Source organism: Argiope bruennichi, chromosome 11 (genome assembly GCF_947563725.1).
Source record: "Argiope bruennichi chromosome 11, qqArgBrue1.1, whole genome shotgun sequence".
Lineage (NCBI taxonomy): Eukaryota > Metazoa > Arthropoda > Arachnida > Araneae > Araneidae > Argiope > Argiope bruennichi.
In genome coordinates this window covers 61,598,776-61,621,659 of record NC_079161.1, presented here as the reverse complement: position 1 = coordinate 61,621,659, position 22,884 = coordinate 61,598,776, and positions in this window count along the sequence as shown.

The window sequence follows — 22,884 nt, the reverse complement described above, 5'->3', positions numbered from 1 at the left end:
ACACATAAAAAAAACCTCTGACAAAACTTTTATACAAAGTTAAAAGAAATAATGACAGGAAATATGTTCCAAATTTCTTTACAAAAACTAATTTTTAATAGATAATGCTTTAAAGCGGCATTTTTATAGCCATGTGTCCATTCTTTAAATTCTTCTTTAAAAATTTAAAGTTAAATATCACACACCTTAAAATCACAATATAATATTAGAAAGAGTTCGCGAACATTCTTTTATCCGTTCTTTAAATTATTGCATAAAGTTTCCCTATTTTTTTTTTTTTCAAGTACGCTCTGGTTTATTTAAGCGCGAATAATCTCAACTTTTATTGCGCTGTTAAATCATGTGGACACGTATATTTTAGATACAATAATTTTGAAAAAGTTGTTTTTCTTAAATATTGTCTGAAGAAAATTTTCCCGGACGCTTTTGCCATTTAATAGTTAATAAAAGAAACTTCTGATTAGTTGAAACGGTGTTAGATAAGGGATGTGCTATTTAAACATTGTCAAACAAAGTGAAAAACGTATTTTGTTTTTGGTTAAGGGATTGTTGAAATTTTTGAATATGCTGTTATGCATTAAGTTATTTAAGGATTTTAACATTTTGTTTATTTGCTTTGGAAATTTCGTTTTTATTTGTGTTATGGTATAATAACTACCATACTCAAAGAAAAAAATGTTAAGATTTTCGGCAAGATATTTTGCTGTATAAGGTTTATTCAATTTAATTTAGGTTAGGTATATGTAAATTCCTCTTTGAAAAAAAAAACACTAGCTGTTTTGAGATAAACCTTGTATTTTTTAAAAATATTGGTCAGATACTTTACATGCACTTGAACCATTTTAATTTTGATAATAGAATAAACTGAATAATCTCTGTAAAATTAGAGTGCTAATATTCTCTAAAGGAAATGAAATATTACTTGAATTTATATTTTTGAAGTAAACCAGATATTTTTAGAACTTTGCTGAAGATCCATAATGAATAACTGAAATTCTACAATCTGCTTATATTTAAGATTAAACGAATATATTAAATTAATATTCCGAATATTTTAAAGTTAAATCTCGATTATTAGAAAGCGAAATTAGTTCTTCTTTTTCATTCAAAGTGAATTCAAATACCGACATATTTGTTATCACAAATGTATTACGAATCAAATAAATTTTTTTATATCTAAATTTGGGAAATAATGAATAATTATCTCCTCTAATGTTGTTAAATGGTCAATAACTATTTTATGAATAGTTTTATAAAAATCATTTGGAACACTCTAACTTTTCCAAATTGCCTTCCTAAGCTTTCTTCTTCCATAAAGTTATTTGTTTTTGGAATCCCACCAGTTTATCTGTTTAATTTAATATATTTTCTTTCGACCCTTGCATACTTAAATTTATTTTATTAAAAATAACAAAAATGATGAACTGATAAGTAAATACACCAAATTTCAAAAAAAGACAAAAAATATCTTTTGTACACCATATTTCCTCTTCCAACAAATGAACAAATTCATAATTTTTATTTTGTCCAAAAAAATTCCATTCTGTCTTTTAATTCCAGCACACGAGATAAAACTTTTCCTTTGGACAACCACCTTACTTCCGTATGTCGTAACAAGGGTTTGTAATTAGCTTCCATAGCTTGGCATAAATTATTAACTTAGCGACTTTTATATGGTCTTGATTTTATATAATTAACCATTTTAACACATTGTTCCAGAACTATTTTCAATTCTGATGACAAATATTTTGTAACAAGTGTTTCTCGATGCAAAAAACAATGGGTAACTAATATATCCTCATTCAGTTCTTTAACATCGTAATAAGAAAACGCATTATAATTTTTACTATATACATTTCTAAAATTTGGCTGCACATTTTAAGAATTGGGAAACACACGAAAGTCCCGCTGCACAGTCGTTGAGAATCACCACTGCTTTAGACTCTTGTGACAAAACCAAGTTAATTCAGGATAAATCTATTTACCAAATTTTAAACATAACAACATTAAAGGCAGTCAAATTTACCCTGGACAAGTATAATGACGCTTTATAATTCAAAAGTAAAAATAAAAGAGAATATGAAGAAACAATTTGAGTTTTTTTTTAATATTCGGATGGAAAACAGTTCACCGTGATTATTTTACATTCAGCTGCAGTGCAACTTCCAGTTAACAATTTCTAACTTGACGACTTGTATTTTGTACTCTTGTATTTTTTTAGGAAGTCAGCGCTTAAATATGTAGGAAAAAAACATTATATATTTGTTATGAGATTATCAGTGAGTTCATCAAAATCATGTAAATGGATTTATGCAGCAATCGTTTCTACTTGTCAACGTAAATATATATATATATATATATATATATATATATATATATATATATATATATATATATATATATATATATATATATATATATATATATATATATATATATATATATATTCAAACTTTTAATAGAAATTTCATGTTAGTAAACTGATATTTATTTTACCAAAACGAGTTTATATGAAGCTGATGAGTATTTTCCTGGTGAGAAAAGATAGATCTAAATGATATCAACATTAATATATGAAATAAAAAAAACGTTTGCTATAAAGCTAATTCAATCATAATTTTAGTTTTATAAGAATTTATACGACAGTTTTCCCACAGAACAATATGTGTTACATTAATTTTACTCAATTACATTTAGTTTGGAACAAATTTCCAACAAAATTATCTAACAACTTGCACATTATTTTAGCATTCAATTTTAAATCAATATATGGAAAGAAAAAATTCCTTTAAAATTCAAAGGTCGTGGCAAGGGCAAAGTAATTACTTCTACCTTAATTGCAGCTTCAGGAAGTTGGAAGGAAACAGTTTTTTTTTTTACAAGATCTCAGTCCCAGGGTTTACACCATTGCTCTGAAAATGTTGGATAATCTGCTTTTAGGGTGTTGATAATTACAAATATCTTTTCCATAAAAAAGATGCATTATTATTCTTGGTGGCGAGTTTATCAGTAAGTCCACAGGTCACTTTTAAATGGATGGGTTCACACATGAATTGCTTTCTCTGTGAAAAATCTAAGAAAAACCCTGATGCTGAACATATAACATTTTATCCTCCATTTAGAGTTAGTATATTGGCATTTATTTACCCACGAAGTGTATTTATATACATTTATTTCTTTCGCTAATAAAATGCTGTTAAAGTGCTTACAAAATACTTACAATATAAAATGCTTACAAAATAGAAATATCACGATAGATGCTCTAAAGCAAAATGTTAAGGTTACGCGGTATCCAATAAAAAAAAAAGTTTTCCACATTTTCTAACAAATTTTTTTAAATTTTTTGATAGATATATATCAACTGTGCAGAAATTTAAGTGTCTGAAATATTTTTCAGATTCAAAAGTTACACATTTAAATATTTTAATGTTTAAAAAAATATATAAAGCTTTTTTTAAAAAAATGTCTCTTTTCTTACAATTTCCAATATTTTTCCCCACATTTTTTAAAAAGGACCTCACAATATATTTAAAAGAATTCGGGATCGAATTTTTGATATTTATATTAGTTTCTAAAAAAATTGTTGCTTAAATTTTTTTTGTGAATTTTTTTGGAAAATATGACACTTTTTCACTTTGAACATTTTTAGAGAAAATTCCAATCAAAATTTTTACAAATCCATCCTTAATTCTATTAAACGTACATTTAAGAGTGAGCAGGAAAAATTTAATGCAATTACACTAAAATGTGATTGACTTTTAATATTTTGTAGCTGACAGAATTTTTTTAAAAGGCAAACTGAGATAAATAGCTTTAAAGTTTTCAACATAATAAGATTGTAATAAAAACAGCTCATATCAAGCTGGTTTTTTCTCAGAGCAATAATGTGTCGTTTTCAAGTCCTAAAATATCAATTTTGTTAATATATATTATTATTATTATATTTATTAGTGACGATTATCATTTATATGAATTGTTAGAAAAAATTGAAAAAAAAAATTATCTCTTTTTCAATTTTAATTTTTTTAATTCAAAATATTTATTAGATGATCTGCAGTTCTGTTTATCAAATATGTATTAATGCACAGCTAAATTTCTAGACCATTTAATTGAAATGCAAATGAAATTAGTAATTTTGAAGATGATTATAATAACCAGTGAGAAATTCAAGCGAAATGAAAATAAACCTAGATTTAATCATTACAGTATCAGACAACTTTCATTTATGTAATAAAATGCATATTATTTAATAAAAAAACTAAGCATGTTGGCTACTTGTATATGAAATATGTTTGATTTAAACACCAGAAACACTAGAAGTGGACGTGGCGGCTGATACCGTGTTAGACAATATAACTCCATATCTCATTAAATACTTGAATTAATATACTTGAAATTTCCAGATTGATAAGGTAAAGATTCAAGGATCATTTTTCACTCAAAAATGGAAAATCAATATTTTTGTCGAGTTTCCGAAATTCTCGCGGTACCAAGTCCTCTTAAATCTTGAAACATCTCAGTCTAAATATTGCCAACTGTACTTACAAAAAATATTAATTTATTGCAGGATGGGTTAACTATATTGGCCTTTTTAAGTTATGGGTATTAGTTTCGTATCTTAGTTGTCTACGATACGAAATAATCGTTATAAAACAGGTAATTTAACAAAAGTGCAATTGTAAGTTTCTTGAATCAGGAATAGAATGAAAAGTTCATTTAAATCAAAAATACCTTGAGTCAATAAATATGTTTTTTTTTTCTCATAACCAAAAAGAACTAACTTTCCGAAAGCAAACATGTTCACACTTTTTAATATATCCCTTTCTATTCCAGCAGTTCAAATTAGCTAGCATTGGAAACCTCTTCAAAGCTTCTCTTATGCCTTCTAGAAACAGTTTAACTCCAAATACCGGAAACGGAGGTAGAATTATGGTCCGACCATCGAACCGTACCTTAACTGCCGAATCTCTCTACACTCGCAAGCAATTGAACAAATCACCGAAAAAAAAATAACCTCTTTACGGTTACGAATGTTTTGCACTTCTTCCAGCAGCCATCCAAACGTGTCAGCAAGTGAAGAAAAAAATATGTGATCTTTATAGCATGAAGAGGGGGAAATGCTATGGCATAAGCCGATCTTTCCTCTGTATTTTCTCACTCTTGTTGTTGAGTGATCGCGTACTTTGAAGGTTCAATATTTGCTTTTTAAATAGACCGTTTTATGCTGGTTCGTTTAATTTAATTAATTGCAAGAGTTGTGGGTTTTATTTGAAGCGGAATTTTTATTTTCATTTTTTTTTTTTTTTTTTTTTTATGTTTGAAAAGAGTAACTGCTTTCTACGCTGCCTAATTTATAGGACTTGCAGATATGCTAGTTATTATTGTATATTGGAAAAGAGTAACTGCTTGCTAAGTTGCCTAATTTATAGGACTTGCAGATATGATAGTTATTAGTGTATATTGGAAAAGAGTAACTGCTTGCTAAGTTGCCTAATTTATAGGACTTGCAGATATGATAGTTATTAGTGTATTGGAAAAGAGTAACTGCTTGCTAAGTTGCCTAATTTATAGGACTTGCAGATATGCTAATTATTAGTGTATATTGGAAAAGAGTAACTGCTTGCTAAGTTGCCTAATTTATAGAACTTGTACATATGCTAATTATTAGTGTATATTGGAAAAGAGTAACTGCTTACTAAGTTGCCTAATTTATAGGATTTACAGATATGCTAGTTATTAGTGTATATTGTAAAAGAGTAACTGCTTGCTACGCTACCTAATTTATAGTGCTTGCATATATGCTAGTTATTAGCATATATTGGAAAATAGTAACTGTTTGCTATGCTATTTAATTTATAGGGTTTACAGTTGTTCAAATTATTAGAGAAAATTTTCTTCTATCCGTGATTTTTTTTTTATTACTTTGAACTTTTTGCAATATTTTCAGTAGATTTAATTGATTAAATTCTTAATAAAATTTAAATATTTCATAATTAACTATCAAAAATATTTTTGGCTATGGTATAAATCTTTGCCCGTTTAAATCTTTGTCATAAAATGTTTGAACTTTGATTTGATAATTCGAAATTTTGAAAAAAGGGGTGTTTTTTTTCAATTCAGGAATTTATTTTGAGTGAACTAAATGCACTTTTTGCAAATGAAAGAGAAACAATAATTGATTTTTGTCATTAAAAACTGTCTTATTAATGAATCAAATTTATAACTAAATAGCAAATATATAAGTTTTTCAATATCTCCTTTCCGCATTTTTTTTGTTTCCAGTACATTCCATTATTTATCATTCTATTGTATTTTATTGTGAACAAAAATTGGTTTTTTGCCTAAACTCAACCTGAAAATAACTACAAAGAAGATAATACCAATACCAAAGATAATACGCTTTTTCCTGTAATTTCTAATCATTTCTCATCAAAACATAACTAATATTGAGTGATAGTTAGTTCTTGGAGAGAGTTTAATCAGGGATGAATATTTTTATGAATCTGTCATATTGGTCTCCTCATCGGAAAGACGGTTTTACGGTCAGCTCTACTGGATGTTGATCGGATGCCGAATCAGTGAACCCCGAGCTTAACGACCATTTGATGACTTGGTGACGAATTTCGAGACTTTGGCGACAAAATGGGTAATACCAGAATCTTCAAGAATTTTGGCGATAGGTCTAATAGGAGCTGGGATATGCTTGATTGTTCCAGAACCTTCTCTGCCTTGTCTCAGTCTTTTGAATTCAGTTCTAGTTACTAGTTGAGCGAGTTCTCTCCCTCAGTGCTTCGAGCTGCTTAACACTGTTTTGCTGCTTGCATTCTGCTGTTTATTGCTTGTATACGTCTTTGCTGTAATATGTTATCTGTGTATTCGCATCTTGGTGTTAATAAATGTCATTAATTTTTATTGAGGCCTGTTGACTGTATCTTCATACACTCACTAAAGACGAACTTGTTAGACAAACTTAGTGGTGGAAATTCTATAATATTACAAAATAACGCCAAATTATTAATTAAACTTCAATTAAGATTTGGATAGTAAAGATTTCAAGAAATAATTTCTAAGAACAGACTTTAAAAAATATGTTTTTTTTTCTCTGTTTATTTCAATCTATCTACATAAAAAAAATTAAGACATAAATGATCCCTTCCACAAACAATTAAATATTAAATAAATATATAGAATTATGTTAAGATAGAAGATGAAATGATAAGGAAATATCATTTGAACGCACATACTGAGAACAATGTTTCAACCTTCGCTGTCTTTTACTATCGATCGGGTTCAATACGTAGATAAAGCTGTCATGAGTTATTTAACCTTAAACAAAAGTAAGCTTACGAGAGCTCCTATTGACCAAATAAAATGAAATAAATATTTCGACTGTTAAATACAGACACCGTTAGAACAAAGCATCAAAATTCCTTTTTTTCAACAACAAATAGAAGTAACCCTAATATTAATAAATGTTTTACGATATTTCCATGGCATTGTTATTCTGATATTCTGAATGACACTTAAGGTGTATGTACTTTGACACTTGAATCTTCGAAAATCATTCAAAATATCGAATATTTTTTTTATTGCTTAATAATGTTCTCTGATCCTTTAGCTTTCAAACGATACCAAGATGTTGTCAATATTCGAAATATTTCTCGAGTTATAATTATTTTTCTTGAGGTGCTTTTATTAAAAACTCTAGTTACGATTTTTTTAAACTCATTTTATGAAGAATGATATTTTTCCACTATGTTGCTTCATTCAAACAATCATAACTCTACAAGAAATTAACTAAATACAATTATTTATATATCAAAATAATCTGTATGAAATAGCGGATGTTTTGTGCCTCAATAAAAGTTATATTTATAGAAATAAATTTTTAATAGTTATTTAAAAGTTAAAACTACAGAAAAAATCTCGCTTTTTCTATTCATCGTTGATGAAAAAATTGTTAAAAAAACTATATATTTTTATAACTTGATTGAGGCAGACAAAATGAATACTAATATTAGGCATAATTTCCAACTAAGATTGTGTGTCTGTACAAATTAGAATTTAAGATATCATGTTTCAAAAAATAGGCTAATTAGCTCATGAAATATTATTTAATTAATTAATAATTAGTGTAATATGGTTTTTTCTCACTGAAATGAGTTTAAACATATATTAATGACCTACTGTGAAAAAACTGGATTTTTAAAGTTAAAATTTTAAAAAAATCTTCTAGTGTGTACGTACACCTTAATGCCGTAAATAACCAATATTGTACAATATTTTATGACTTTTGACTAAGATTTCATCGAAACCTGTTATTAACTGTTATCAAATTAATGAAATTAATATTAGAAAAATAATTTACTCATAGCAGGGCAATATTTCACTTTCCCCTGTTTTTATTTTCAATTAATCTGCACCGAAAAACATTTCAGACTGGAATTGACACTTGTGAGAACTGTTATACATGTTTCATTTATATTACGTATCAATTTAAATAATACATCATTTTTATATTCACGTATGCGTAATACAGATAAAGTATAATGAAGTAAGTAAAAAAAAATCGATATTGTTACAAATCTGTAATTTTGCTTCCCAAAACGAATATTGTCATCGAGGAAAAAACCGTTGTAAGATCTGTGCTGAGCGGCAGCCGCGTCAATGACCTGAGAGCTTGGCGACCATTTGCCGACGAATTAGACGAGTTTGGCGACTAAACGGATAATTCCGGAAAGTTCGAGAACTTTCACGATCCATCCACTAAGACCCGAGATACAGCCAGGTACGCCCTGATTGGTCTGGAAGATTCTAGACCCGCCTCTGCGGAGAGGTCATGTGTAGGAAGTCGTCTGTGAGAGTAGTCGGAGTCGCCGACAAGTAAAGATTTTTGGAAGATTAGACAGCAAACAAGCTGCTGAACTAGCGATTAAATGCGCTGCGTCATTACGATTAATTAGCTGTATTTGTAGAAGAAAAAAATTAGTAACAATATCAAGATTTTGAGGAATCTCCTCACTTTAGACCTCCTTGTTCGAAAAACACATTTTTGGAAAATGTCCGCCTGTCTGTCAGTATATGACAAAGACAATACAAAAATTCTTTGTTCTAGACGGTTGAAATTTAGTATACTGTCTTTCCACCAAATTTGCAGATTTATATCAAATTTTGAGTGAAATTCGTTCGGAGAAAGTCCGTTTATCCAGCTGTTTGAATAATTGTCAACACGGCAGTCACAAAATGAAAAGAATTTTGTAGATAACACTCTGTACACAAATTTATCATTTTTAGTGTAGATTTCTGTCAAATTTGGAACCACATCTAACAACGGGTTTACTGTTTTTCTGTCTGTATTCTCCAAAACATGTAAAGGTGATAGTTTAAAAACAAAATGACTTACTAAATATATGAAATTTAGTGCATGATTTTATGATTGTAATTGCAGTTATATATCATTTTTTTAATTGGTTGAAAACAATAAATTGTTTGAAACACATATTCGATTTCCAAATTCTTTTAACCGCATGCCAGGGTTTAATAGCCAATAAACTCGCCTTTCTGAGTTCGAAAAATCTTCTTTGAGAAAATGTATGTCTGCTTGCTTTTTTATGACAAATGTAACTTAAAAACACTTTGACGTAGACAAATAGAATCTCATGTATGGTCTTTTCACTAAATTTGCATGCTTTTTTTTAATCAAATGTTGATTAAAATATGTACAGGGAATATCTATCTCCCTGGAGTTTTGAATATAAGTTAATACGATAATTATAAAATGAAGAAAGCTAGAGGAGTAAAATTGTGTACACAGATTTAACATATATAATGCACCCATCTGTTGAAGTTTGAGCCAAATCAAATTGTAGATTGTTCGTCTGTCGGTCTGTCCATTCAAAAATATATATAAAAAAAGACTTAATTCAAAAACGTAAATACATAAATATATCAAATTAGGCTGGGAATTTTAAACTACAAATGCACTTTTGTGTCAATTTTTTTTTTAATCGGTTGAGGAAATCGTGTTTGAAACACGAATTCCAGTTTTAGATATTATCAATGTATGGCAAGGATTAATCGCCAAAAAACTTGCCAAGGACGGCACTATAGATTCAGTAAAAATGCTAAATGCACGCCTAGTTAATATTTCTTAACTGTTGTACGCCAATGTCCTGTAAGGAATTCTCTGGCTAGAAAAGTCTATTAGAGAGCACTCGAGAAAAGTTTGTGAAGACCACTTCCACTGGTTTATTTCTGGAATTATCAATATAAGTATACAACAGAGTATATGAATTTTCTTAGGTAATTCTTAAAAGGAATTAGCCCATTAACCGCTGGTGTTGCGTTGACGCAACGGACAATATAAATAAATATAAAAAAATAACGATTAAACGCATTTTTGAATAAATTACAGTTTTATGTTAAAGAATAGCACTACTAACAAATCTGTGAAAAAATTGACTTAAATAAATTATTTTACGCCTAATAATCGATAATTTACTTTAAGCATTTTTTTTGTTCAAATTTCCAAACTCATTTTTTCTTAGAAAAAATAAAAATTAAAAACAAATTGGGGTTTGGTTGTGAAATATATTAGCCAAGGTCACTCTTTGTCAATACATTCCACAATGAAGGTGTTTCTGTGGGGGTAAAGGGGAATGTTAAAACAGGTGTTGCGTTCGCGCAACGTCAGCGGAAATTGGATAGACTGTTATCCTTCTTCAAATATTTCATTTCAGTACTGTGCGTCTTATTGGTAGCAACTTTTTTATCCTCTGTGGTTTAAAATGCGTAGAACAAGATATCTTATGTTAGAAGAAGCTTTGAGAAAAAATTCCGAACAAAATTCCGATGACGAAGATGCAGATGAAACCGATGTTGTTGTCGTACCTCCAAAAACAGCAGATGCTAGTGATGAAGAAGAAGGTAATGAAAATATTTTAAATAACGATAATGAAGTTTTACATAGAGATACTGCAGGTGAAGTTGAAGTTCATGTAAGGAAGAAGTTAGATCCTCCCAAAAGTTCTGCTAAAAAAAACAAAAACGGAAAAAGGAAGAATTACGATGAACAAGAAAGGGACCAATTCATAGGCCTGAACCAAAAAATGAAGAAAAAGCTTCAATTGATCGTATAAAACAAATCATAGAAGATAAAACTAGTGCAGATATGTTCAATCTTTTTTTTTTCAATATGAAGAAAACAAAAAGATACTTGTTGTTCGGTGGAACGACAACTCTGTTGTGAAAATAGGGAAACGTGTGACGTTTGGAAAAACTGAACCACTAAAAAATGTTTCTCGATACTCTAAAATCTGAAGAAGAAAATATTAGTAGCCCAACCTCACTGCATTGAGCAATATAATCAGAAAATAGGTGATGTAGATTTGTGTGACAATTTTGTTTGCAATTACAGAATTAGGGTCCATGGCAAAAGGTGGTGGTGGCTGATATTTTCAAATTTCATCGATGTTGCACTAACAAATGCTTGGAGAATATCAAGATTTTCTGAAGAAGGAAGTAAAAAGTCACTGTTGGATTTTAGATGAGAGGTTGTGCTTCATCTGTTACAGACGCCCTTAGATAGTGAGATAAATAAGAAAAAATCAGCTACAGGACGTCCGAGCAAATTCAGCCTTAAAAAACCAATATCCGAAGGACATTTTATTGTTAATTCTATAGACAGTAGAATACTACGTCGCAAATATTGCCACAGCCAAACTATTTATCGCTGCAATGTTTGTGAAGTTGCTTTACACTACAATTGTAGTAAAGCATATCATACTTGAAATTTATATCACCTTATTCTTACATAATAAGCTTGTCAACTATATTTATTTGTTAGTTTTTAATAAATTAAAATTTTCAAAGAAGTGTTTCGACTATTTTATACCCTTTAATAAGCTCGCAAAAATTTCTAGTTTTTAAAACGTGAAGAAAATGCGGTGTAGTGCTCGGTGGTAACGATGAACATTTGTACTTCTTTTCCGCTGACGTTGCGCCAACGCAACACCCTATATTTTTAAAGGTAATTGCAATTTCCTTATTTTTACATTAAATTACTATTATAAGTGGTCAAAATAATAACTTGTATTGTTTGCATCGAAAACAAATAATGGTTTTGAGTTTTGGCGTTTAATGGGTTAATGTTTGGGCTTTGTAGACGCATATATTTTCAAAGAATTTTTATATCGGTTCTGCTTCTACAACTCTAAAAGTTCTGAAAAGCTCTTAGAGGATTTTGTGATATCTGATAGAAGCAACCAGATTTGGAAACTCGAAAATGGAAGCAGAATATTTGTCACCTATATTTGAAGTTCACGTAAAAAACGATTTTTTTTGTTCAAAAACTTGACAAATCGAAAATAAAAAAAACCCTGTACAAATAATTGTGATTGTATTTAGGCAGGCACATATTATATATTAAGTATGATAAGCTCTCTCACTTATTTCAACTTAGATAAAAATCCAGGAATTTAAATTAATGCAATCCAGAATATGAGGCATCTCAGAATAGAAAGCAATCATAATTTGAATTAATAACTAAAAGCGTCCATATATTTCTGAAAATATTTCAATTCAAATATGTGCATTTAGGATAATTATATTTACATTTCTGCCCAGCAAGTTACTAATTCTTAATTAAATTAATTGTTCAGAAAGAAGACATATTTCATACAGTAAAAAATTCCTGAAAATCTGATCTACTTCACATAATAAAGAAGATAGAAACTCTCTGCTAAAAAGTTTGAAAATGAGATATTATTATCGTCTGAATCGATATCGTATTTTAAGAAAATAAATCTTTAATCGCCGTTTTTTTAATTAATTAAATGAGTTTGATATCTTCGATTATTATCAGGATCTTTGCTTTAATATGCGAAGGAGGATTTTTATGCTTATTCAATTTTCTATCATAGAAAGAAAAATGTTATATTGGGTGAAATAAGCAATTTATTTAATTATGTGCTGCTAATTAATTCTTATGATATTCAATCCTGATACATGGTGCTATAATAAGTTTTTAATTTATTGGGAAGCTAAAATCGGTTGCATAATTTTATAAAAAATTTCAGTATCAATTCTCTTTCTTGTCTGTCTGCCCATTAGTTTATTCAATAGAGATTTTGCAATCGATTAGAAACTTCCAGTGCAATAGATGACGCCATATCAAGTTTTCAACTTATTGGGAAGCTAGAACTGATTGCATAAGTTTGTACAAATCTAATTAACTCGTTTTCTTGTCTATCAGTTTATTAATCTGTTCAGTACAAATTTTGAAATCAATTTAAAACTTTCCTCCATGTCAAGTTTTCCACTTATAGGGTAGCTAGAATCTATTGCATAATTTCACATAAATTTTCAATATTAAAGATCTTTATTTCTCTGTCTGTCTGTTAGTTTATTGAGTACAAATTTTGTAATCGATTAGAAACGTTCAATGAGGTAGATGGTGTCATGTTAAGTTTTTGACTTATCTTGAAATTCGAATCAATTGCATAATTTGTTTCTAGATATTTAAGATTCTAGATTAATTTATAAAAGTAAAAAGCAAAAACATATTATTTAAATAAAAAATATTTTTATTTATTACATTTTAAAAGGGATTGAAAAGTATAATTAAGCATTATTATGTATAATTAAGTATTCTTAAAAGTATGATTAAGTATGCAACTAGTATAAATAATATTACAACAAGCATTATTAATCCTGTACAGCATGCAGATTTATAACTTCCTGCAGATTTTCCCAAAAAAGTGCAAATATGAATTTTAAAGTTCATAGTTCATGAGTAAAAACTTATATTTAGAATTTCTCATTAACATAATAGGTAACAAATACCCTCTAAAAACTTAATAGTACTTAAAAAACAAACGTCTTCAATCGACATATTTCTCTTTTTTTAATAACACATCCAAAAGCACTTATTTCATCCAGAGAAATATGCACATCTTCTGAATATTATTTCCTCCTCTCTTTTCCCGATGTTCCAGTCAGCTAGCACTAAAAACCACTTAAAGACTTCTCCCACACCTGCCAAGAACAGCTAAACTCGGAAAACCGGAAACGGAAGTAGAATTACGACTTCTCTGCTGATGCGTGTCATAACTGCCGCAGCCTTCTTCGTTCGCAAGCAATTGAACAAATCGCTGGGGAAAAAAATCGTTTGCAGAATTATAGCACTTGTTACATAAGCCTTTCTAATGCGCTGGCAGGAAAAAAAAATATGTATATGATCTTTATGGTTAGAAATAGCAGAAAGTGTTATGGCATAAGTTGATCTTTCCCGGTTTTCTTTTATTCTTAATGCTGAGTCTTCGCTAGCTTTCAAGTGTGGGATTTGGTTTTAAAAATAGATTTTATGTCCTTTCATTAATAGTTATACTTGAGGTTTTCACATTTTAAATATTTTTAAATAAACTTTAAGAGATGTAGTTCGACAATTGTTTGTTTTGTCAGCTTTAAGGGAAGGGGATACATTTGTATCTTAAAATAACCAGAGGGTGTGGCCTACCCAAAACGTTTCCGCATACTCTCTTATAAAGATTTTACCCAGTTATCTACTCCTCGCAAGACGTTGGCGCACAATGCTTGCGAAATATTAAAATTTGGCGCGAATTTAGCACTTTTACTGAATCTATCGTGAGATATTAGCGAATGTTATGGCGATTAATCACTTGGAATCGGTCAAAAGTATCCAAAAATCGAATTCGAGTTTTAGACGCGTTCTTCCTAATCGATTGAAACAAAAATTTGACATATAATTACATTTAATATCACAAAATCACTTACAAAATTTGATGTATTTCATTTGTTCTTGAGTTCAGGTGATTCTAAAAGCATAGACCGACAGATGGTTAACATCTTGTTGAATTTTGCACAAAATTTGGTAGGCGTCTATATTAAAGATGTTAAATTAGCATACCGAATTTTACCTATCTAGCTCTAATCCTTTTGTAGTTATCGAGCTAATTTATATTCGAAAAGCTTGACAGATAGACTTCCTCTGAATGGATTTTGCTAAAAATAAATAGAAATCTACAAATTAGGTTTTAATTCTAAATATCAAACTTCACTCGCATAGCTCAAAGCATGTTTTTAAAGATCAATGCTTTAAAAACATTGCATATAAGAAAAATAACAATCGTAGGAAAATCCGGATAATCGTAATAATTATAAATATACGTGAAATTATTTTATATATCTTAGACTGTTTTAAAAATATCGCATATTAATATTTCTTATTTGGACAATTATTTTCTCTTTTTTAGTTTAGTTTGTTGGAAATTTTGCAGTTTATTTTAAAACTGTTGATTTTAATTGTTTTTTTTTTTAAATGAACTACAACTGAAGACAAAATTTGCACTAAATAAATGAATAAAAAAAAGTTGATTGCATCTGTCATTCAGTTTTCAGCTATAAATGAAGCTTTAAGACTCTAGCTCATTGAGCATAAATTATAATTAGATTAGTTCAAATAGATTGGAAGTTTTCCACCGAAAAAAAGACATAAGATCATATTAATATTGTAATGCCATCAAACTTTTAGAAATATGCTAAAACATTCAAATCTCCAGCTCATTGCGAAGTTAGTTTAAAATCAATTGCAAAATTTGTTCCAAATAGACAAGGAACCGGACAAACAAGAAACCTAGCTAATATTACATTGTCATCCAGTTTTGAGTAATGTTAAACCTTCAAGTGTCTAACTCATCGGTGAGTTCGTTTAAAATTTATTTAAAAATTTAGTTTGGCGAGACATACGGATAAGAAAGAGAGTTAATAAAATCTGTTTAAAAAAATATTTCGCAGATTGCAATAATGTATGTATACATATTTAAAATGACAAAACTTCATGAATTATTTTTTTAAAAATATATCAGCCAAATGTGTTTATGATAGAAAAATATAATTCTTGTCTTTTTTTCTAAACAGGTTTCTTTTTTTAACTTTCAGTATTAATAGAAAAAAAATCATACGAAATTTAATTTCATACGAGATCATACACTATTGTACTTACACATATTATACAAACATTAAGCCTGTTTTTATTTATTTGAGAGAATTTAATATATTTTACGAGATTACTTATAATGAAAAGCATCATTAATTTTTCATGTTTCACGACATTCTACATTTTTTCCTACATTATTTCTGAGTATATTAAAATAGAAATAAATTATCCACAATTTTCAACTAATACTTCAATATTATTCTGATTTTCGATTGATTACATTTAGATTATCTTTTTAGAGCGTGCCGAATATTGGTTATAAACTTAAAGACTGTGGCATCGTAACACCTATATATGATTTGACATTGTAAATAAAGAGTTAAAGTAAAGTATAATATAAAATGTAAATAAGAATTTAATCTTAAAGAAACATAAAAAATTAACTTAGTTCTAAAGATTATTAATTCTCAATTTGAAAATAATTTTTTTTTCAAGAATGGGAAAAAAACCGGATTATTTGTTTTTGAAACCTACCTTCAGGATTTAAATTGAAAATAGAAAATAAAAAAAACCTAAACTTTAAGAATTTTAAAAAAAATTCTTAAATTTTTCCTTTTACATAAAATTAATTTTCTGGTATCATTAATATAATTTCAATAAAATGAATACTATCAAAGCTTATTAATTGAACTATATCAAATTTCACTTTTCCAATATGAATCTTAGAATATAACGATGTAAATAATAGCAATGAATAATAACTAAATGACATCACCTAAGGCATTAAGGAATATAAAAAAAAAGATAAATCAATTCTAATCTTCAAAAACATTTTCATTGTACCTTAGACTAACTTCACCTTTTTATGATTTAGTTCCATTTCCTTATGACATCTGAAACCTTTTTTGCTTTAAATCACTATTACCAAAATGGGTAAGCTATTAAAAGATAGAAATATCATCACAGATAATCTGTGAAAGAACTTCCAAAAAAAATTTCAGAAATCGGATACACTTTAAATAAATTTTCTGGTATCGCAATATGATTTCAAAAAATGAATGTTATTATATTTTATTAATTGAACTGTACTAAATTTCACTTTTCTAATATAAATCCCAGAATATAATGATGCAATTAATAAAAATGAATAATAACTAAATTACACCAATTAAGGCAGAACGAAATATAAAAGGATAAATCAATTCTAATCTTAAAAAAAAATATTTTCTATGTACCTTAGACTCAATTTACGCTTTCATGATATATGGTTTCATTCACTTAAGATATCTGAAACTTTATTTGCTGTAAATCACTTTTATAAAACCAGCGGAAGGGGGTCTCCTTTAAATTTTCTCGCGTACTCTTGCCATGCCACTGAACGTCTAATATAACAATAAAGAAATATTAACTTTTACAGACGAGAGAGTTATGAAATATTAACTTTTAAAGTAAATTTAGTAATTTTACTGAACCTAATGTCCATTCTTGTCAAATCATCTGGTGATAAATTCTTGGCATACGTTAATAGTGCCCCAAAATTGAATTTTTATTTTGGAAATGTTTTTCTTAACATATTGAAACAAGCATTTTGCATAAAACGGCAATTAAAGTTACAGAATATCAACCCAAATTCAAAATATCAACCCATTCTTGTCAAGTTATCGGGTGATAAATTCTTGGCATACGTTAATAGTATCCAATAATTGAATTTTTGTTTTAGACATATTTTTCTTAACATAATGAAACAAGCCTTTTGCACAAGACGGCAATTATAGTAACAAAATATCAACCCAAATTTGATATATTTGAGTCTTTGCATTTTTGAATTATCGCGTTTCGATGTTTCTGAAAATACAGACAAAAAGACAATGAGCCCGTAGTTGGATTTTGTCTAAAAATTTGACAGGTATACGCTACGGAGGCAAAATCTGTGTACCAAATTTTATTTATCTAGCTCTCGTAGTTATCTTGTTAACTTATATTCGAACAGACAGACTTCCTCTGAACAGATTTTACTCAAAATTATGATATAAATCTGCAGATTTGGAGTAAAGACTGTATATTTAATTTCGTCTGTCTAGCTCATATCATTTTTGAGCTATCTTTGTCACAGACAGACGGACATTTTCAATAAATAGTTAATAGTATATGGAACTTGAATTTATATTTTAGACATGTTTTTCTCAACCGATTGGAACAGATTTTTTGGCACAAAACTACAATTATAATTACACATTTTCATGCCAAATTTGATATATTTAATTCATTGTGTTTTTGAGTTATCGCGTTAATATGTTTCTGAAAGTACATGCCCATAGATAGTCAATCCTTACATGGATTTAGCTCAAAATTTGATAAATGTCTACACTATAGGTAGGGATTGCAATACCGGTATACCGGGATACCGAATACCGGTATTTTAAGCCATTTTTACAATTTTGTAATACCGGTATTCACAAGTTTAAATACCGATTTTTCGGTATTTGCTGGAAATTTTTAAAATTGTCTCCATTATATGTTCAGGTATAGCGAACATAGCAAAATAGTATACGTTTTTGTTTTTATGTCTCCCTAACGGGAGAAATTAATTAGCTACTTAATTGCTTAAATCTAAATTAGCGAAACATGGATCATCCCTGAAAGAAAAATATTGTATCCATAACGACTGATGGAGCAACAATTATGAAAAAAGTTGGAAAGTTGATTGGTGCAAATCAGCAGTTGTGCTATGCACATGGAATTCAATTAGGAGTAATTAGGAATATTATACCAACAAAATAAAGAACATCCAAATACTGTGGATATAGAAACTTCGGATTCCAATTTTGAAAAGAGAGTGAGAGTGATATTGACACTGAAGACTATGACAATGTAATTGTTGAAGAAGATATTGCTAATGAGGATGAAATATTAACCTATCAAGAATTGCTTCCTATAATTTATAAAGTTCGAAAAATTGTTAAGATATTTAAACGTTCCTCTACAAAAAGGATATATTACTTAAATATATACTAACTGAAAATAAAACAGAATATATGTTAATATTAGATTCTAAAACACGTTGGAACAGTTTACGTCTAATGATGGAACGGTTTTTGAAACTGAGAAATCCAATCCAAAAAGCAATAATCGACTTAAACCTGTAAATTAATTTTTCAAATAGTGAATCCGATTTAATATCCAGAACTGTATGAGCTCTACTTCCAATAAAACTGACTATTGAGGCATTATGTGGGAGAGATTCTAATTTATTAACAGCTAATGCAACAATAAATTTCATGTTGCAGTCACTGAAAGAACAGCACACATCACTATCTGAAGAATTATATATTACATTGAAAAATCGCACAGAAGAAAGGCATACCGAAATAGAAAATGTCTGATGGTATTTACATAATTATAGTGATTTTAAAAATGAAAATGAAAAAGAAGAAAAGAACCAATTCAAATCTGATTAAGTTTAGATTAAATTTTCTTAAAATTTTTTAACCCACAAACCTATCCACATTCAGAAGAATTCGGTTCAATTATCGAAGATTATGATGTCACTACTGTCGATAGTGAAAAGGAATTGGCTCTTCAACAAAAATTAGAATTAGCGATAAATAAAATAATTTATAAGTTAAGAATAAAATAAGTTACAAGTTTATAAGTTACAAATTATTTTTTGTGATATTTACACTCTCTAACATAACTGCCAGAAAAAAACAAAGAAAAAACAAAGAAACACCTGTGTTTTCATTCTTTTTCTAAAATTTCTAATACCGGTATTAAAACCGGTATCCCGGTATTAAGATTTCAAAAATACCGAATACCGGTATTGAAATTTTGGTCCGGTATTGCAATCCCTAACTATAGGTATTAAATCAGTGCACCAAATCTTATATATCTAGCTTTCTTTGTTTTTAATTATCGTGTTAACTTATATTCGAATATCTGGATAGATGGACTTCCTATGTACGGAATTTGCACAAAATTTGATAGAAAACTGTAAATTTGGTGTAAAGACCGTATACCAAATGTCATCCATCAAGCTCAAATCGGTTTTGAACTGTCTTTGTCACAGAGAGATGGACATTTTCGAAAAAGATGCGTTTTCGAACTCAGGGTGGTCTAAAATGTGGAGATTCCTAAAAATCTCGATTTCGAATTTTTTGACGATTACTATATATTCTCTAAACTATATATACGAAAAAGTAAAATATTATCTAAGATCATCTGTGAATGAACTTGCAAGGAAATTTCAGAAATCAGACAATATTTCTCTTGCGCCAGTTCGAAACTTACCCCTGAGGAATGTTTTGTAAAACGAGTTTCGACACGACATTTTCCGAACAACAGTCGTGGAGTGCAGGAATAAATAAAAAAATTCTTTTTTCGAGTTAAATTTGTTTCAGTTTCGTTCGCTGTCAGGTATATTTACATTGGATGTCGAACACAAAACGAGTTTTTCCTCGAATTTTCTGTATCCATGACTTCGCATTCTTGTTCGTCTGTAAACGCAAACTCCTGGGGATGGAAATGGAATAGGCTTAAACTTTAGAACGGCGCAGACACCTGATGCAAGCATGTGAAAGCGATGTTAACTTTTCTCGCATGAAACCTATTTCATTTTTATAAAAATTTCAAAAATATAGAAAGCGTAGGTCGGAAAAAGTTCTAAGGAAGTACAAATGGAATATGAGAGATAAAAATTATTTTTTTCAATTCCTGCATTGTAAGGTTGTCTGATTTATTTATCATTTTACATAGCTAAAAAATTTGAATTCCTCATTTTTAGAGTAAGAAAAATCATTACTGTACAAACTTTCTTAGTCAATACGTTAAAGGCAAGAAATGGCATCGTAAAAATAAGAAGAAACGGGTTAGTGTTCTGACAAGAGAATGGGATGCTTTAAAAAAGTTTATTAACAAGTTTTTATCAACATTCTTTCTTCCCTGTTTATTTATTTGTTTACTGGGAAAAATTATCACTATTTATTTTAAACTGCTTTCTGATGAATTAGGTACATGGAGCTTTAAACAGCTCATAACTGGATGGCAATACAGTATCTACGCACATTATTGTCCATTCGGTTCAAATTTGGTCAGATAGAAGTTAATTAACAACTGATAGCCAAAGTTAACACACGCAAGGTTAAAAAGTAAAAAAAAAACAATTATTTAAATCTTTACAAATTATTAAAAATAATAAAAAATGATTTCAAAGCATATTTTTTAAATTTGTGATTCAGAAATTTTAAAATTCCAAGATCAAAAATTTTCATGAAGTTCTCATGAGTTTATGGATTCTGAAAGATTCTAGCGGAAATTGTTTTACATTAATTAGTCTATTTTAAAACATTGAATATTAAATCTTTTTCGTTTAAATAAATATTTTCTACTTATTACGACTTCGTCGTAAAACAAAATAAATTCACACCGTAGTAATTTCAAAGAATAAGGAAATTCCCAGATAATATATAAATATACCATATAATATTCAGAAATATATTTATTTTTCTGCGCAGGAATTTTCATAAAATTAAGATATATTTACAGACTATATGATAGTCAATGAATGGATACCAGATCATATGATATTGGCATTGGACAAATCTTAGGCATTCTATCTCAAATTAACATCAAATTCGGCAACGCTTTCGACAAAATTAAAGGCTCTAGAAAATACAAAAATCTTGTTGAGATCTCTATTTGAAGTTGAGATCTACACTCATGTCCAAAATTAAGGTCACAAAAATGTTTTTCAAAGTAATTCTAAATGGCTACGAGTAAAATTTAAACAAATTATATTTTATATATTGTGAAGGACCGCTAACACGATATTGACCTTTGTGGCGGGAAAAAATGTTGTTTAGCATTAGTTTTGAGGGAGCTACTGAAATTAGACCTTTAAGGCATCTGGAATTTTTGCCTGCAATTTTGTGAATATTGCATTAAAACAAAAAATTTAACCTTTTTCCAGTCAGAATGAGTTCTCATAACCGTTTAGACGGTGCCTTGCAATGAAGAACCGTTGGCAGGCTTAAAGATGGGCAGTCTAAGCGGAGGTGGCTCGATGGTTATAAGTGGCCCCGAAAATGGTATCCAGTTTGTGGAATCAATCCCAAACAAGTGGTACTGTAACCAGGAAGGCCGTCCAAGGCCGTCACAAAGCAACGACGCCTGCACAGGATCGCTATTTAGCATTAAGCGCACGGCGGCATAGGCTGACAAGGGCTCCTCAACTTGCTCGTGACCTTGCTGCTGCGTCTGGAATAAGAATTTCCAGACAAAAAGTATACAGATGTCTAGCAGAGAGCGCTCTTTATGCCCGGCGACCAGTTGAGTGCGTCTCTTTGATGCATCCAACAGAAAAGCCCGGCTGTTGTGGAGCCTAACATATCAGTATTGGGCACAGCAAGAATGGGGGCGTGTTCTTTTCAGTGATGAGTCGAGATTTACCACACAGAGTGACACTCGTCGAATCTTCATCTGGAGAGAGCGAGGAGCTCGTTATCATCCCTCCTACGTAAAAGAAATCGACAGATTTGGTGGCAGAGGAATCCTTGTCTGAGGTGGCATAATGTTGGGCAGTCGTATACCACTGCACGTCTTCGATGCGGGTGCTGTCAATGCACATCGCTATAGGGATGACATCCTTGAAGCCTATGTGAGGTTGTTCCGGGGTGCGTTTGGCCCAGACTTCATGTTTATGGATGAAAACGCGCTTCCAAGTAGAGCCCAAATCGTTGAATTTTCTTGAGTAAGAGGATATTCGACGTATGGACTGGCCCTCGAGGACTCCGGATCACAATCCTATTGAACATGTTTGGGATGGTCTCGGAAGAGCCATTGCACAGCGTAACCCCTCTCCTAATACCTTCCAAGAGTTAAAAGCCGCGCTTTTGGAAGAATGAGCTTTGTTGCTCCAAGCATTTATTGATACC